The sequence below is a fragment of the Sturnira hondurensis genome, unplaced genomic scaffold (assembly GCF_014824575.4).
Source record: "Sturnira hondurensis isolate 20B ecotype Veracruz unplaced genomic scaffold, ASM1482457v3 Scaffold0010128, whole genome shotgun sequence".
NCBI classification, from domain to species: Eukaryota; Metazoa; Chordata; class Mammalia; order Chiroptera; family Phyllostomidae; genus Sturnira; species Sturnira hondurensis.
Window position 1 is genome coordinate 26267615 of NW_028082759.1, and position 15881 is coordinate 26283495.

At 48.1% G+C, this 15881-nt stretch overlaps 1 long non-coding RNA gene across 1 annotated transcript in view; it reads right to left on the reverse strand.

The window, feature by feature from the left end:
• Positions 1–2734: 2734 nt before the first annotated feature.
• Positions 2735–15881, reverse strand: part of LOC118995480 (uncharacterized) — a 41080-nt gene continuing 27933 nt past the window's right edge. The window contains exons 3-5 of the long non-coding RNA XR_005068279.1: positions 5434–5577; positions 4044–4211; positions 2735–2893 (exon numbers count right to left, since the gene is read on the reverse strand). This is a non-coding gene — a long non-coding RNA (uncharacterized LOC118995480). The remainder of the gene's footprint in view (positions 2894–4043; positions 4212–5433; positions 5578–15881) is intronic.

A 15881-nucleotide genomic window follows, 5' to 3' on the forward strand; every position in this document is an offset into this window, starting at 1 on the left:
TTTGAGAGGTAAAGCCAAGGATGGACGCAAGGGGACTGAGCTCAGGTCTCTAACATAAAGCAGCACCCACCATTCTTTCCAAGCGAGTGGGGGAGTCAGAGCCCGTAGATGCGTGAGGCACTTTGTATCCAAAAGGCCTGTCTCAAGCCTCACTCAGTAAGGGGTGGATGTGAAGGTTAGGGAAGCGCCATGAGGCACCCTCCCTCTGATGGGGCTGGAAGGAAATCTGCGGAAGCAAGGGGTAAAGCGCTAGGAAAACCTGAGCCCCGGGGTTTCCACTGTGCTGTGAAATGGCCCGGCTGAAGGGGGAACACAGCCCCCCAAATCAACTGGGTTGGCTTTAGTAAGATCCCCTCTTCTCCGTCCCTGCTCCTACTTCTGTAGCCTTTTATCCACTTGGTCAAACCCTCAAGGCACCTTTCATCATAGGTCTGCTGGCAATTAACTCAGACGGTCTTCACTGACCTAAGAAAACAGAGGCTTAGAAGTTTTCACTCAGTTTTTATCAATGCTTGTTCCCACCCTGGAGAGTCTGGTCTCTGGAAGTGACCACGTAAGACAAAAGTCCAGTTTTCCCCCATGAAGTTGGTCAAATCATCTCGGTGTGCCCCATGCAGGCGTTCCTGAAGATGGACAGAGAGTAGGTGACTCTTTAAACACCGGATGCTGTTCACACACAAAACATCCTTTATTATTAAAGTTACAGACTACAGGCTAAGGGTTTAGAAATGAGCAGGATGGGGTTGCAGATATTTTGACTCTACAAAAGGACTGAAGAGGGCTTTGATGGAATGGACGCCGAGTCAGCGTCCGTCAAAGGCAGCCCGACCCCAGGGAGGATCCTGACTTCCAGAAAACTGAGCAGCGACTCTGGCTTGGTCCTCTGGCCCGTGGTTTCCATGGGCTGATGCTGAAGCCCGTGGCACCAAATAAAAGTGTATGGCAGTTATTATGGAGCTTGGCGCATGCCACCAAATCCATACATTCTTTTCAGTCATTGAAGAAATACTAAAATTAAGCTAGGATAAATATTCCCCAAGCTTCGGGTTCTCAGTTTAGCATCCCCTCTGATTACTTCCTGCCTGGACTAACGTCAATAATGATGTTAACCACATGGCCATTCCTTTTAGAGGCTACGGAACACACAGACAGCTCTGCGTCTGGTTATATAGAAGGGAAAGGACGTAATAAAGTAGGGGATGCCGCAGCAGCGTTCGGGGGAGCTTGCTGCACGCGAGGCTGGTGTGCCCTCTAGGAACGTACAGTCTAGACCGGGTGTTAGCACTTAAACTGACACAAAGATAACCACCCCTAGACTCGTGGGAATGAGCACAAAGAAGTACTGCAGCTGGCCGACACCAGTGTAGTTTGGGGGGTAACAGAGACCTCTGTTGTCAGGGCAGACTGGGGAGACTTCACAAAGGAGTGGGAACCGGGGTCCCCCTGAGAAAACAGAGACCATTCAAGCAATCAGAGAGGAGTGAGGCTGAGAAGGGAGCAGGTATAACCGAAGGGGCCAGATACTCACCTCCCCACACCTTATTCAGAAGACTACAGGGAGATCAAGGGTTGGAGGGGACAACTAGGGGCCTTGGAGGAGAGGCAGAAAACAGCATTATTTGGATTTGCAGGAAAGAAAGATATCATTCAGCATTTCGTATCAGGGTACAATGAAACTTGAACACCGTGTTCCTGTGATTTGGGACAAGACACTTAACCTCTGCTTGCCTCAGTTTCCTTGTCTATGAAATGGGGACGATAGAGATAATAGCAATAACAACCATAAGTCACAGTGCATCAAACAAATACAAGTTGTCCCCTTGTCCCAGTCCCACAGTTCACACTTAATCTCATTGACTAGGTCATTTTTATGTTGATGTGTTATCTCAAGTTGTGATCTCCACGTGGTGGGACTAGGTGCCCTCCTCTGCAGCCACCACGTGTCCCTGACAAAGACCAGCAGAGGAGTCGAAGTCAGTAAGTTCTCCCTGTTGGCCAGTAGGAGGGAAGAGGCCATGAGAGAGCAGGGCTATTTCCAGACCAAGTCGGTCCCCCGAAGTGGTCGCACTGTTTAGCCACTGACATCCTCATCTCCAAGTGGCCAAGAGGAAGACAGGAACACACAGTCAGATCGGAGCAGACGCCCACTGCCCAGCCAGCTCTCTGGAGGTGGGTGTCTCCAACAAGGATTGAATGGCTCTGTAGCAGCAAGAATGACTCCTTTTCCAACCTTGGCGCTCTGTCAAGGGGCCCAACAATAGACACCCGCTGGCCATGACTTTCGGAGCGTCCTGACCCTCCGTCACGCCCCTCTCAGCCCTGCGGCACATCCAGCCGTGGGCTCGTGGAGGTGCTTACTCGCGACCCACTTCACTTTGTTTACTCGAAGGTTGTTTTCGTGACTTCTAGAAAGCCAAGCTTGCATCTGGGGTTTGTAATTCTAAGTCAGAGAAAGACAGTTGTTATGTATTGTTTAAAATTTGTTTAATAAAAAGGAATTTCTTTGAAAACATCAGGCCAAGCTTATGATGTAAATTTACTGTCTGTAAATTTACAGTATAGTGACAGGAACTATAACAGAGTACGCTAATTGATCAGTGTTTAAGAAACCTTCACTACAGCAGTGAAAGAGTATATGGTGTTTGTTTAAAAGATATTAACTCACGATGAGAAATAAGATGTTTTTCTTTGGGGTAATTTTCCCTTATATGGTGTTTGTTTTTCTCTTTTTGTCCTTCTCTATTTGCTAACTTTTCTATAACAAATAGAAATGTCTTGCAGGACTGAGAAGGAAAAAGCAGACAAGGTGCTGAGAACGTGGCTTCGGACGGTCCAGCAGGTGATTTTCAGCTGGAAGTTTCAGCTCCTGACACCAAAGACCTCCCAGGCCTTCCTGTAATGGTAGACAGGTTGGTTTCAGGTTCACTCCCGAGGCCGAGCAAGCCCAAGTTCTGGTACGATGTACTCCCTTCGTCTGATCTGTGAATGACGTTGCCGCTGAAACCCGGCCTTGGGTGACCATGCCCTGAAGCTTTTAAGCGGAAGTGCTCTGAATGCCACGAAGTCCACAGGTTGCATCTCCATGTCTTACGTTCAGGGAAGATGACAGCAGGAGGTGGTAGGGGTCTTTCCAAGAACCCCACCCTGCCCCCTGGTCTGGGTTACCTGAATGCTACCTAGGACCTCTCTGAGTACAAAGCAAACCCTCGGGCCCAAAACCGAAGTTACTCCCTCGCATCGGGAGAGAAGCCACCTGGAGCAGGGGTGCACTAATCACTTCATCTGTAAGACATTCCCTGAGGGTCCGTGCAGATCACTGTGGGGCAGGTGGCCCAGTCCTCACTCCTCACCTGGACTCCGGGCAGCCTATGACGCAGGATCGGGCTGGAAACGGGCCGTAGGGCAATGGCCCCGTGACAGGGGTCTGACCAGCATCAGTGCCACTCCCTGCTGATTCGTCGGAGCAGCAGGTGGGTTCCTCCTCCGGCCCCTTGGAAGTTGGGGGGCGGGTCCTATGGGATTGGCTCTGGCTAAGAAACTGGGAGGGGGCGTGGCGGGCAGCACTTCTGAGCAGAAGCTCTGGGGACCGGTGCACCATCGCTAGCTCCCCTCCTCCTGCTACAGCAGCGACCCGCACCGTTTCAGCCAGTGAGGGCTCTGGCCACCCGCTGTTCTTGAATGTGCACAGTGTGGGCACAGTTCTGGTCAGCTTGAAACGGACATGAAGTGTGAGCAAGAACTAAAACTTCCTGGTTTTAAGGCATGAACATTTGGGGTCGATTCCTGCAACATTACCTAACTCTCCCTGATCAATGAGCAGTTAAGTATCACACCAATTCCATGAGATTAGTTGTTCTTGTTATCTTTATTTTCATAATTTAAGGACCTGAGCCATAGGGGGAAAAAAGAATATTGCTCACAGTAAGTCAAATGGGGACAGTTACACACTAATACTCATTTTACATTTAAGGAAACTGAGTCTTGTATATAGTGTGAACTACGTACTAAAGGGACTCGGTCAGGACAAGGGCGTGTATTCCGACCTGGTCTGTCTTCATGATGCCTTGCAGAGACTGACTGTGGCCCAACAGCTGGTTTGGAGAACCAGAGGTGGCCTCGTGGGAAAGGTCACCTCGCCTTGGTGCTCACAGGGAAGGAAGCTGCCAGAGAAGGACCAGGGCAGCAGCGAGCTACCTGCAGAGTGACCGGGCCTGGCAAGGAGGAGAAGGAGCGTTAGGCACCTGCAGACAGGGAGGCAGGAAGACCCCATGGCAACAGTGGTAGGGGACCCTGAAGAAGCAGTCTGGGGCAGATTACACAAACCCTTAGGCGTTCTGATTCACCTGCGGCAAATGGAAGGCACCGGGTGACGTCATGAAAATGGTGGCTTGGTGTTTTAATTTCGTCACACCTCTCAGTGTGGACCCATCAACTGGGACCAGTTAACCACTCGAGTGATCTGTTTTAAGGGCCTGGGTAGCGTGTTGGCCTTTCCTACAGACAGGAAAAGATCTAATATACACAAGGCCCAGCAGAAGTAACGCCTGCATGAGTGCCATGGGTAGGGTAATAATGGGGGGTGTGATAATGTAGAGTTGTCATTTGAATCTTTCACCTAAAATGCCATATGAGGTGCTTGAGTGTGACAGTGTTATGCTGCAGAATGGCATGCTAATGATTTTGGAACAAAAGATTCCATAACACAAAAGGGGCGTTATTTGTGCCAGACCCGCATGGAGAAGGAAGAGCCCCAGACCGGATTAGCCAGCTGACGGAGGACAGGCAGGCGGTAACAGGCATGTAGGTGCCCGTGTTAGGTAGAGTACCGCTTTACGATGGCCTCCGTGGGGAATTCGCTTACATTTGCAATTTCAGTAGCAGCCAAGAGCTAGAAATTCTTGAAAAATAGACTGTGATGGTATAATCAGAAGGGCAAGGTTTTCATAAGAGACTGGCTTGCCACTCGCTACTTGTGTGACTTTGGGAAATCTGGTCAAGCCTTTAAAATAGAGCTAGAAATACCACCTCCAGCCAGTGAATACCCTGGTGTGTATGAGGGTGCCACAAGGCGCCAAGTTCACGGCCGGTGCCCAGTGAAAACCCACTTCTTTCATTAGCGTCTCAAACCAGACAGCAGTACGAGCCCAATGTGGTTTGAGATTCCTTGAGCCCCCACCATGTGGATGTGCACATGCTGAATTAGATGCAATGACTCGTGAACACCTCTGCTGCCTTTTGTCAACATGTTTTTTCCCAGGACCACTATTAACTTAGTGTGACTGCGTGTACTTTAACAATGAAAAACTCTAGACAACAGGTAGGCTGCTCCTTAGCCACGTGGGGACCTAGGGACTGCTGAATTAAGAGCCGTGGCCGGTGGCCAAGCCTCTCCTCTGTCTGGAAGCCCTACCCTAACAAACGACTGTTGCTGACCTGGGTGGGGGGGCGGGTCTGGGGAAGAGGCTGGAATTTCTACAGCCTCCTTCATCTGCTCCCTCAAGACGAATGGCACTCGGCGTGGAAGGCAGATTCCTCTCTTCAATGACGAGGCTCTGTCACTGCTACCCCGCCCTACCCCTGAAACACAAACAGAGAGACATCGGCAAGAATGGCTGCCACCGAACATCAAACGTGGCTCACACTCTGGACCAGCCGCCCCAAGATCGCCAGCAGAACCTCTTCCCAAGGCAGTGGCACCTGAGGAAGCTGGTCCCTCAGGAGGAGAAACATGCCCATCCAACAGGGGTGAAGTTCATTCACATGCTGAATGAAGGCCAAGTACAGGTGCACGTGCACCAACACTGAGCAAACATGCCGTGGTCGATATTTTGTGTTCCCATGCATTTTATTGTTTCTCCTGAGAACATCAATAAATGCTGGTATGTGGTTTAGACTCTACTTTTATTCCTTACAAAAAGAACTTATTTTAAAACTCTTCGGCACTGTAGGAAGGAATTTCAGAAGGTATGATGGTGCTAGCCCTGTATATTGCTGTTGTATCAAATATATCTTTCTTAAAGACTTGAGAAGGCCTCCATTTCTAGGGCTATGGCATAAAATAGCTCCAAGAAATATTACAAACGTAACGCATTTTTGTGCTATCAGTCGACAGCAAGGCAAATGATTTGGTTAACAAATGCTGTTTCACTAACGTAAGTTCCCACACCAGATAAATTAAATAGATTCCTGAAATGAATGCCCAAGCCAACAGTGGAAAAAATGGCAACCAACGATTATGATGCATGCAACCCAGGGATTCCAACATGTAAGACGCCATAATAATAAGCATCTTGCACATTAAAGCTGAACTGAAACCCCGCCATCTCGAACACCACACTCTCTCCTCGCTCGACCCTGCCCCATCCGGGAGGGAAGGTGCGAGGCTCCGTCTGTCCTGGACGCCAAAGCATCGGCGCCCACACTCTCCTTCACTGTGGCCCACGGCCCGGGTGGGAGTGTGTGGGAGATCCCACCAGTGTTTCATTCAGACATTAGTCTCTTCACCACTTAAAAGAATTAAATTGCCTTCATCTGGAATTCAAATGACAGGGAAAACAAAATAGCTCTGAAGAGCCAAGCGAGTTATCCAATATCCTTATTTTAAAAAAATAACAATAAGGAATCTCGTTAACGGGGGAAGAACATGTTCTCAAAATCGTAAAATTACTCTGAATAAATCAACTGTGGTTTAATGAGGTCACCCCGTAATTTATTTTCCCCGACTTTATTACAGAAACAGCAACTGCGAAACCCCCAGTTTGCAGAGTCCAAGGGTTCTTAGCTCGAGCGTGTTAGCTGTTTGTGATCACGAGTTTGCCACACGTTTTATTAAAGTTAATGGCAACAGAACTGGTTATTGAAGAGGGGAAGAGGGAAAAATTAAACCCGAAGAGGAAAAAAGATTCTATCTGACCAACGGCATTATTATTAATAAAGCGTGCAAGAAAGAAACTAGAAAAATACCTTGTTAATTAGAACTGCTTCCAAGTTAGAATTTTCCAAAGGATGTCATGAGCCTCAGTCCTAACTAGTTCTTAAATGATATATGTTTACATGCCCTGTGGTATTTTTTAAAGTTTACCAATAACCCCAAAAGCTCCGGGCACATGTATAAAAAAAAATAATTTTAAAAGCACCACAATTAAATTAGGTTCTGTGGTAAAAAGAAAATCTAAGCCTTAAACTACCTCATAAAAGAGGAGTAAAAAAAAAAAGAAGAACCCAGACGAATAGCCAGAGAATGCCAAACCCGAACTGTACACTTTTGTCCCATGTACTGAATGTCAAAGACCCTGTGATAACAACAACCACAAGTAGCCCTTACGCCACCTCTACCTCACACGGCCACGTCGCTGGCGTACAAACCCCACACGGCGTTCCAGCAATCACCATGGGTGTGCAGCGGGCGACTGCTTCTTCAAACACGGGGATGACCTGTAGATTTTGCCCACCGGCTCTGGTGGCCAGGCCCAGGTCAGAAACCACTTCCTATCCTCAAACACGCTGGCCAGCAATGCTTTCGGGAAACCGTCCAAAGTGGCTATGGAAACCCCACAACTTCAATTTCCTCTCCTCTGGTCCCATCATTTACCAGAACTGTAACCAAGTAGCAAAGCGCACTGGTTTGAGTTTCAGCTTTTATGACTTTTCCTCTCCCACCCTCTGGTAGGGATGCTAATGAGCAGTAAAATCTCCCAGAGGCAGGGAGCCAGGCAATAACGCCAGGCTAGAGCAGGGCCCTAGATGATGGAGAGGGAACGGTTCCTGGAGGGAGCCCAGAGCAGAGCACACACAGGCCCCTGCCGCAGCCTGAGCTGCGGCTCCAGGGGATGCACGCCCTCTGGGGGAGAAGGGGGCGCTGGCGGACTGGGTAGGAAGGCCCCCAAACACAGCATCCCAAATGCCCTTGGTGCTTCCAGATCTCCACTGATAGAGCAACCCTGTGGTCGCAGGAATACGGGGAAGCAGGGCAAAGCTGAGAGCTGGAGAGGCAGAAGGAAGACGATCACGGACGGTCTTCCCACATCTACTTTTCCAAAGGATATGAAGAAAATGGCTGCTCACTTTGTCCTTGATTTGCATTATAATAAATGCAATAATGTCATGAAAGGCCCAGCCCAGCCCTGGCTCAGGGAGAGGGCCCACCAAGGACATGGGCTTGATTCGTTTTCCAGCTGTGGCTGAACCCCAGGCAGGCAGCCTGCAGGACTCCAGGATGACAGAGAAGTCCTTAGCCCGGCGACAATAAGAGCCCTCCAAAGTGAAACCAGAAACTGGACAGCGGCTGGAGAACATGCAACTGCTCCCCCGACGGACAGCTCACCTCCCAGCCCCGAGTCCTCAAAGATTCCAAAGGGAGTGGGAAGGTGCCCAGACACCAAGAGGAGGTGAAATCCGGCAAGAAGAGGCTACCAAACGGGACAGAGGGGGCACCGTCCCGGCACATCTCCCAGCTGCCCGCGTAGCATTCAGAGCCTTGTCTCGGCAGGTCAACAGTCCCAACAGCTGGCCGCAAACACCGCCTTTCTCCATACGTCATGCTGCGAGGCAACTTCAGGTCCAGAAGGAGCCTGAGAACATTCGCTGCTCGCCTTAGAAATGAGGCTCAGAGAAGCAGAGCAGCCGCCCACTCCCGAGCACCTCGGAGGATGGCGGGCACAAAGTAGGGACAGTGAGGGAGGGAGGCAGAATAAGGAAAGTGAGGGAGCAGAGAATTTGCTGAGGGCTGAGTGTTGTGCCAGACATTACAGACGCTGTGAACACCCAGTGTTCTCCACGAAATGCAGCAGGGGAGACGGCACCTCTACTTGACGGGCGAGGAAGTCGAGATTCAGATAGGTTAAGGAACTTGCCCAAAGCCACGCAGCTTCCTTCACCAAGGCTGTTGTTATTTGTACACCTGCTCACTCACCGCCTTCGGGGAGGTCCCAGTCGCCACGGAACGTGATTCTGAGGCCTGGTATGATACTAAAAAACGAAAGGAAAAAATTATACTTACATGGAGTGATCTTTCCTAACCAAGCAAACCAATGCAGCTAGGGTCACTGTCTTCCCCACTGGCTAATCTTCGCAAGGTTCTCTACAAAGGCTTAATTTTTATTTTCACGATAGGCCTCAATATTGACCACACACAAATGCTTCACTTCTAAACCTCAAAATAACCCCTCTCTATCACAACATTGTTCTCCAGGTGCCAGAAATCCCTGCCAAGGCCTTATTAGAAATGCTGACGATCCCTCAAGGTGCCGACTGGTGTCTTTTTCAAGCGGGTCTGTCATCTGCCTCTCTACCCTAGCGTCTCCCTCCACAAATACTGCAGGAAGGTTCTGGGCAACACTTCACGGCAGGCGTCACGGCACAGGCCAGTTCACATTCTGTGTCCTCAGACAAGGTCTGTGGAATATTGATTGAAAACGTTAACTCTAACTTCGGTATGGGAGAGTGCTTTTCTCTCAGTGATTACAGGCACTCACAAAACCCTTAGTTAAAAATCAAGCTTCAAGTATGTAGCTCATCTGGGTTTGAAAAGAACTAACACAGCAGGAAATGTTAAACTGTTTTGAGGGGAGTGAAAAAGAAAAACCAGTTAGAGGGTGGCAGAGAGAGATTTCTTAGCCTTCCCTGCCAGAAATGAGACTGCATCTGAAAATCTTTTTTTTTTTTAATTTACCAAGTGAAAGGGAGAATGGAGCAAGCAGAACAAGGTTCCCCAGATTCTTAAATAACATGTCCCAGCTCACGGTTTGAGAGAGAGAAGGAAGAGGGGAAAGGACCACATAACGGATGTGGAAATAAATATTTATCAACACAAAGTCTTGGCAAACCTTGGTCTTCATATTGTCCTCACCCTGTGTTTTTCAATTTTCCTGCTTCCCCCACTGTCCAAAGAATCACAGCAAGAAAGGAAAAGCGAACCTCGAACCTCGTGTAGGTTTTCCACAGTGTTTAGGGAGCCCCTGTGGAGAAGTCTGATGTACCCCTGTTAATCTAATAGTAACAACTGTTGTGGGCCCAAGGAATTCCTGCCGGAGAGAGGGGGAAATAAAAGGCCCATTTAGCGGGTCTGTCCTGTCCTCGGGCTCCCGGGCAGAATAAACAGCACCTTGGGACAAAGGCGGTCACAGATCTGGCGGTGCTCCAGGCAGACACCGGGGAGGCCCTCTGTTTACCAGACCACACATTGTCTCAACCAGGATGTGGTCGCCTCAGAACGAGAAGGATGCAAATGAGGTTCCCAGAGGCCGCGGCTCTGCCCCCTGCACTTGTTCCTTCAGGAGACCCAAGTTCATGGTGGCTGTCCTGAGAACAGAACAGAACCAGCCGCAGAGACAGGGGAGGAGGAAGCCCCCAGAATTAACCAGATCAGCCACCAGAACAGTTCAAGAGAAACACCGCAAGGAAGATAACTCCAAACTCCCCTGCCTCCAACAAACAGGATAAAAATTTAAAGTGGGGTTGCATCGGTTTGAGGGAAGCAGTTTGGGGGATTCTTTTTTTCTGTTCAAAAGTAAAAAGAATTGAGTCTTACTCATTCTCCCAGGTGCAGAGAAAGCAACGAGGCTTCCGAAGGCTCCGTTTGTTTTCTCGGAGGAAATTGCACCCCACACTCTTCAGTGATCAGGGCTCTCAACTTCGGCTGCCTCATACGGAAATACCTGCCGTGCTGGGTTGCTGGGGGATTCAATGAGACAATTCATGGAAAACAATTTAGGCCAATCCCCATCACATACTTGGGCACATTCCTGAGCTGTGAGGGGTAGGTAGGGTAGGGAAGAAGGTGGGGAAGGGGAAGGGGGAAGGCAGCACAGGACCCCTCCTGGTAGTTTAAAGAGTTTAGTGAGTGACTAGTTTGTACAGACTTTGGAGTCGCACAGGCTTGGCTTCCCATAACCCGGGGGAGACTCCCTGATCCCCTCTCAGCCTTTGCTATAAAGCGGAGCCCTCACTTGGTAGGGTTATGAAGAGTAAACGAGACAAGTGCCCGGCACAGTGCCAGGCAAATAGTAGCCGCTTGGTCGTGGTCATTGTTTCCTGTTTTACTTACAGAACCCTATGCCTGGGTTCAAATTCACTGTGTCGCTGTGTGGTATCAGGCAAATCACTTAACCTTTCCAAGCCTCTCGTTCCTGACCAGCAAACTGGGGATACTGATAATGCCCGCTCACCAGGTTTGCTGTGAGGGTTATATGAACTTCAAGGCCCATGGATTAGCTCCTGACACTGCAGGACAACAGGCCATTACTGGCGGTCATTGTAGTCTGACTTATTACTCAATGGATGCACACAGTCAATCTCATTTTACTGCTCAATGCACGGAGACACGCATGGCCACTTGGCATAGCTGGGGTCCAGCTGCCATTTCCGGCCACTGGAACTGCACCGGGTACCTGGGCAGGCCCCCCCATCGTCCCAACCCACTGACATTCAGTACGTCTCGTTATTGCAAAGTGGCCTTCAGAGCCACAGGTCAGATTGTATGGGATAGTTGGGGTCACCTCCCTCCATTCCCTCACATCACTTTCCATCTGTACGGTGACCTCTCTCCAGCCACCATCAAGGACCTCATTTCAGAGGGTCCCGTCTCACAGACTTCAGTTCCTTAGGATGCTTCGTATCAGAAAATGTTTCACATCGCTGACTCCGTTTGTCTGCAGTAATGATGCCAGATACCCGCTAAACAAATACTGATGGCCCAACACACGCGCTAATGAAGATGGTTCAGGTCTTTCTGTTACATTTTAATAGAAAAAGATTTTTAACTTGAGTAAGGTGGTACACCAATATGCTTGCTGAGCCCCCCTTCGACGCCTCAGATTTCACTTAGTGGGCTGTGCTGTGCTTTTCCTTCACTTCCTGTCTGCCCACCTGCTGGGCATCTGAGAGGAGTGTCCGCCCTGAGTCTGCAGCTGCCGGGACCAGCGCATGCGGTGTAGTGTGTGAAGCCACCTCACCTGGGGTCCCATCCACATTGTACCACTTAACTGTCAGTCAACCGTGGGCAAATCACTGAAATTCTCTATGTCTCAGCTCTTTCCAGTATAAAATGAGGGTAATAAGAGTAGCAACCGCATGAGATTGCAATGACGATTAAAGACCTAATACATGGGAAGGGCTGAGAACAGGACCAGATGGAAGAGTCACAGGAGTGGCTATGGTATTTTGCTGTTATTTTCATTGCTATTTTTATTCGTGGTAACTCACAGACACGTCCCTACTCTCGGGCAGTTCCCATATCACAGCGTGAAACAGAAAAATGAACGAATACATCAGTAAAATGAACCAGGTAGTATCATGTGTCGTAACAAAGGTGAAAAAAGGGAATGGGATGAAATGCAATTAGCAGACTAGTCAGGCTGGATGGTCTGAGAAAGCTGCTCTAGGATGCGGCCACGGAAAGTAGGGGCTGGAATGAGCCCGCCCGAGGAAGTCATGGAGGGCATGCGTGCGCCCCACTGGCAGGGAAAATCAGCCCCAAAGCCATGGGCAGGAAGGAGCGTGTCTAGTTCCAGCTCAGAAAGAAAGTCGGGGGGTTGGCTAGAGGGCCGTCAGAAAGGAAGTGAGGGGGGGACACGATGCTGCAGGGTATGCACTGGCCACGGAATGCAGCCCCTGTAGGATTGGGGAGAAAATTCGAGTTGTGCTCAAGTGCAAAGAGCTGCCTTTGTCGAAATTTCCAAACTCACATGATCTCATTCACACATTTAAACAATCACTCTTGCCGCTATGTAGATGAGAATCAGGGAGATACATTGGGAGGCTCTTGCAATAACCCAGACCCAAACAAAACGAGCAAAAGGGAAGGTAGCTTGTATAGGAGATGGAGTCGGGCATGCTCTCAAGGAAAAGTGGGCAGGATGTGCCGGTGGGTCAGCAGCACAGGTCACGGGGGGGAGTAGACTTATTTAGTGAGAAAGATGTACGGATGACATCAACCTTTTTTAAAACTGTGCTTTAGATTTACCTCTGATTTAAAGCACAAAGCAACACCAAAAAAGGGAGAACCACTAAAATGGACATAAGAAGGGATAAAGCCATAAAAATACTCTCATAAGTGTGGAGAGAGCTGGAAACCTCAAGCTGGGGGTTCTGGTCCCCAGGCATGGCCTGCACATGGCTCCAAGCCCTAGGGAACCCCTTCACATGGCTCAGTGCTACACCAATACAGCATGGAAAACAGGAAACACAGATTGAAAGAGTGGGGGGTGCTGGGCCCCTGAGCCTGGGTGATGGGTGGCTCCTCAAGGTCCCCGTGCAGTTCACAAAAGATCCAGAAGGCCCCACATGCCCTCGCAGGAACCAGAAAAGCTGGACAGGCTGATGGAAAACAGGACCTGACATGGGAAAGAGGAGAGGACACAGACTACGAATAACTCTCAGCCCAGTGTCAGCACTCCCAGGAGCCCAGGCAGGACGAGACCCACTGCAGCAGACCCTGGCAACAGAGACCAGTGAGGACCCAGAGAACAGTGACAGGCCCCGCCATTACATCCTATGATGGACAACCACCTCATAACCCAAGTTGCCATTGCAAGCAGGTGCAAAGGGGGGGAGGGCAGCCGAAACCCAAACATGTCCCAAAAGAGCAAGAATAACCCAAAGAAGGCTGCGATCCTACTAATTGGCAAGTTCCAGTTCTCTTCCTTTCTAGCAGAAAAAAAGTTTAGGAAGAAAGTTAGCTTACATAAAATACAAAGAAGCTACAGTTTGCTTAATTCATCTAATTTATAATCACTCATTTGTAGTACTATCAAAATTTTGGTCATGGTATTAACATTAGACAAGATTACATTTAAGCAAAGTATTAAGTCAAGCAAAGAGAAAACTTTATGAGAAAAATGAGATACTACCAGTCTTGATGCACAAAATATTTATATTAAAATTCACAATGTATAGACCATAGCAAGTGCAAAGAAAAAGAGACTGACACACAATATTAGGAAACTTTACACTTTAAGTGTTGGATTTCAATTGTGTAATTAATGAACATGAACATTATAGAGAAGTAGAAACTGATATCCTAATGATAAAATCTTGCACGTGTTTTACAAGAATTCATGGGACATTTATAAAATTCTAACCATAAACAAAGACAAAAAGAAAATAAGAAATAGCACAGAATATATCCGACTGAGACCTCCAGTAATAGTAACCTATAAATTAAGAGGAAGAGAAGACAAGGGAAAAAAGACAAGGAGAAGAAAACCTTTAAAAAATTAAGAAATTTGCCTTTACTGAACACGTACATCAAAGAAAAAAATCAAAACTAAAATTTCAGGGTATCTACAAAATAATAATAAAATACACTACATACTTTCAAAATATGCAATGAGCTAATACACTTAGCATTAAATTCAAAACTCATAAGCACATTATGATTATAAAAAGGAAGAAAAATATTATGAATTACAAATACAAAATTAATGACATTAGAATATCAAAAGAAGTATTAGTGATAAATAAATCTAAGAACGGAGTCCTTGAAATAAGTAATGAAACAGCAGACCATTAGCTGGCCTAGCTCAGAGGGAAAAAAAGGAAGTTCACAAAATTATAAAGAAGGAGAAATAGCCACAAACAGGAAGTAATTAAAGCAACCACAAGAGACACTCAGATGAATGTTTTCATACATACTTTTAGAAGTTGGTCTAAAACTTAAATGTTGCATTTCTTTTTGGTGTTCATAGTATCAATGTCAAAAATGTTATGAGCAAAAGACTTTTAATATTCTTAAATCAAGAAAAAACTTTAAGACCATCTAAGCAAAACTTCTGTGGGTTTTTGGTTTCCGCTGGTGTCAGTGGCATTCTGTTTTCCTCATCTCTCTCTGACCAGACCGATTACTTCGTAACAGCCGACGGGCTACAGTTCTAAAGGGATTTTATCCTAAATACAGAACTGTCTCAGAGGGGCTGGCTCCCAGGCCTCAGCAGGAAATGATATAGCTCAGTGTATCCTCACGCCTCCAGCCTTGCCCCAAACTACCCATCAAATAAATGCCACCAATTTACTCTAATTAAAGCTCGGAAGTGTCATGTGTGAGCTGCATGTCAGTCAATTTTGAGGTAATTATACCTGAAGGCAGGAATCCATCTGGGTCTCTATTTTTAGAATTAAATTCAGATGGGAAGTAAAGGAGCTCAGGGTATTCACAGACAATGAGTTCCGTTCTCATCTTGCTTGGCCTCGCACACTGACGGACGGCACACGGGGAGGGGACGTTTGGGAAGATCCATGAGGATGTTGTGTGTGTGTGTGTGTGTGTGTGTGTGTGTGTGCGTTTTCATCTCCATCCCATCTGTCCAACTGGGTCAATATCGTCGTGAATTCGTAAGAAATTGAAGTTTCAATCTGAGGAAAGAATACGCAACCTAAAATACAAAATTAAACCCTTACATTTGCGGAATGTTCTCAGAGAACTTTCAGAGGCACCTCCTCATTCCACTCTCACCTTACCTGCATTACAGGTAACGAAACCGAAGACGAGAGCCAAGGGGCTCCGCACACGCCGCCCCCAAATCTGCCACCTGGGCAAAAGGACGATTTTGAACTGGAGACAATTAAGAAATAGCAGGCTTGGGAGGAACCCCGCCCCCCCTTTCTTCCTGAGAGCAGGGCGTGAATCTGCCTTCGTGAAGGTGCCCTCCTCCCTCTCCTGCGCCCAAAGGAGGCGATGGGCTCTTCGAGCACCAGAGCGGGCTTTCATCGCTGGAGAGCGAGCCCCGGGTCTGCACAAGGAGCGCCTTGAAATAACCCCTCTCTGCCATCAGGTTCCCGATGGGTGTCCCTTCCCACAGTTTACCTCCCCTAGAAAAGGTTTGCATTTTTGGTGTTACGGACACAGAGGGAGAAATGACACAGTAAAAAAAGAAAACAAACCAAAG